This window comes from Nomascus leucogenys, chromosome 3 (genome assembly GCF_006542625.1).
Source record: "Nomascus leucogenys isolate Asia chromosome 3, Asia_NLE_v1, whole genome shotgun sequence".
NCBI classification, from domain to species: Eukaryota; Metazoa; Chordata; class Mammalia; order Primates; family Hylobatidae; genus Nomascus; species Nomascus leucogenys.
Window position 1 is genome coordinate 70,595,457 of NC_044383.1, and position 3,131 is coordinate 70,598,587.

At 36.3% G+C, this 3,131-nt stretch overlaps 1 pseudogene across 1 annotated transcript; it reads right to left on the bottom strand.

Moving 5' to 3' along the window:
• Positions 1 to 850: 850 nt before the first annotated feature.
• On the bottom strand, positions 851 to 1,323 carry LOC115834432 (annotated as a pseudogene). The gene has a single exon (XR_004029318.1). The product of XR_004029318.1 is annotated as a 40S ribosomal protein S15a pseudogene (transcript).
• Between the last annotated feature and the right edge of the window lie 1,808 nt (positions 1,324 to 3,131).

Consider the following 3,131-nt stretch of genomic DNA (forward strand, 5'->3'; position numbering starts at 1 on the left):
CCAAGCCATTTCTTTTCTAACAGAAGACTGCCTGAAAAGTCAAGCTGCAAGCTCATAAGCAGGCTGGAGACTTGCATATGTAAATGCAAGTGGCTGTATTAAAAGGCAAGTACATTTCAACAGAGGTGAATTCCTCCTCTTTTTTCTTTGACACCACGTGTGTGGGTGTCATGGCACCAGCCAGCTAAAGCCACATAAGCAGGTATCATGGTGACTGGTAGAAGCTGCATTTGCATAATAAAAGACTAGGGTGGGAGGACCAGCCTTTTCATGGGCTATGTAAATGGTAAGCCTGGTCAACCAATCTCCTGTGCCCTATGTAAATCAATCACTGACTCCTCAAGCTTCTCTACAAAATTAATTGTATTCTACCCGCAACCAGGAAATTTTTTAGGTTACCTTGTTTCTCGGCATGAGGAGCTTTCTCTCTCTCTCTTATTTTTGTCTATTAAACTTTCCACCCCAAAATCACTCCTCGTGTGTGTTCGTGTTCTAAATTTTCCTCGTGTGAGACAACAAACCCCGGGTATTTACCCCAGACAATGCAGCCATTTCAGAGTCTGGGAAATGAATCTTAGTCTCAGAAAAAAAGAAAATGAACATGGCAAGGTGCTTATGATTCTGGTCCACTGGATCTTCGTATCCCTAGGAAAGTAAATACCATCACAGTCAGCACCCAGCAAGTTACCACCACATAATTTCTTGTTTGTTCCAAAATAAATAAAGGTGATTCTTATCACAAAGGCAAATAAAAAGTAGTTTACTTTTTAAACTGAACTGTATCAGTTTAGTTTACTCTTAAGTTCTTATAATTTTGAAAATGCAGTTGACACTTGTATGGCTTATGAAATTTTTTTTTTTTTTGTCCATGAGGCATTTTATTTGTAAATATATGTATTACATCCCTAGAAAAAGAATCCCAGGATTTTTCCCTCCTGTGTGTTTTCATCTTGCTTCTTCATGGTGCATGATGCCAGCTGAGGTTGTCAGTACAATGAAACCAAACTGGCGGGATGGAAGCAGATTATTCTGCCATTTTTCCAGGTCTTTGAGTTGCACGTCAAATCTGGGGCTGATCACTCCGCACTTGTTTAGCCTGCCTGTGAGGTTCACAACAATTTTCCCAGCTCTGTGGTCATCAATGATTTCAAATTCGCAATGTAACCATGCTTCATCATCACAGTGAGAAACCGGACGATGCCTTTGGAGCACGGCCTAACAAGCACCTGGCGTTTGCCTCTTTTGTCGGCATTGGTGATGCTCTTGAGAGCGTCCGCCAGGACATTCATGCGCACCATTGTGGCGGCGCGGGAAGATGGCGGAAAGAGCGGCTTATGACATTTTTTGATAGCCTAACATTACTTGAATTGTTCAAAGAACAGTATATTTTACATTAAGAAGAGTAAACTGTATGTATTTGTTTTCTATATTTAAGGTTTAGAATCACAAATTACACTCCTGTTTATGATTTGAAAACTTCAAAGTTTGGTTTTTCCATCTGTACATACACAGAACAGTGTTATGATGCTGAAACATTTGTATCTTAAGATGGCAGTCACAGTTTCCGTCTATCTGGATATATTTTGGACTTTTGTATGTTAAACATAAGAAAGAGACTTTTTGTTTTAAGTAATCTAAGACTTGTACACAAACAAACTTTACAGATTACTGTAGGGTTCAGCAAACTATGTTTATAATGTGATATTAATATCTCTATTTTGATGTCTAAATCAAAACTTTTTTTAGAAATAATTTTTTTTACAAATGTCTCCACAAATTCAGGTTTATTTTCTAAAGTGGCAGAATAGTAAAGAAATAGGTGGTTTGCCATAATATATGAATATTTGCACTTAATTAAAATACCAAATATTATAATCAAAATTTAGATAGCAGATTTAAATAATTTCTTGATTTTTCACTACAGTGATAGAAATTCACAAATATTTTATAAATCAAAGCTATTAGTATTAGGTTTTACTTAGTAATATGTATATATTCTGGGTATTTAAAAATATATATATATACTTGGTATTTGAAAACACCAAATTATTGATGAAAAATGATCGTTTTGAACAAATTCTTTTTTTTTTTTTTTTGAGACGGAGTCTCGCTCTGTCGCCCAGGCTGGAGTGCAGTGGCGCAATCTCGGCTCACTGCAAGCTCCGCCTCCCAGGTTCACGCCATTCTCCTGCCTCAGCCTCTCCTAGTAGCTGGGACTACAGGTGCCCGCCACCACGCCCGGCTATTATTATTATTTTTTGTGTGTTTTTAGTAGAGACGGGGTTTCACCGTGGTCTCGATCTCCTGACCTTGTGATCCGCCTGCCTCGGCCTCCCAAAGTGCTGGGATTACAAGCGTGAGCCACCGCGCCCGGCTTGAACAAATTCTTGATCATATATATCATATATCATACATACATATCATATATGCAATCATACATATCATATATGTATGATGTATAATATATGATCAAGAATTTGTTCAAAATGGATATTTTTCATTAATAATTTGGTGTTTTCAAATACCCAGAAGTCTTGTTTTAATCAGATTAACTCTAAGAATAGTTTACTAATTTTATTTTTTATAGTGTGTTCAAAATTTTATAGTTTAATACGGATTGATGATGGGTAAACAAATCAATTTCTTTTCAAATCTCATAGGCCTATTACATTGTCGAAGATGTTATCGATAAAAATTCTTTCTTTTAATATTGTTTACAGGGATTTAGGTCTAGTCTAATCTGCTCAACCTGTTAATCAGTGTCAGCTGCCAGATTCCAATTCATTTTTAGTGTGCCTGTGTGACTTTTTCTCCATAGTCTCTGAATTAAATTTTGATTAGTTATTTGAATATCATATAACACAGCTTATACATTTAAAACAAAACCACCAGGTAAAATGAGTTCCAGCTTAGTATAAAGAAGCTGTCACCAAGTTAGTGTTACATACACAGATGGATGTGGCTCAACAAGATTTTAGACAAAAAAATTTGAATTGAACTATGGCAACATGTGTTACTATGACTTAGTCCCTAGTGGGCTTATGAATAAAGACAAATTTCAGCAAATTTATCCAGTTGCTTTCAGTATCTCTAAAGATAGTATATCAAGAATTCTCATGCTACTGTCTGAG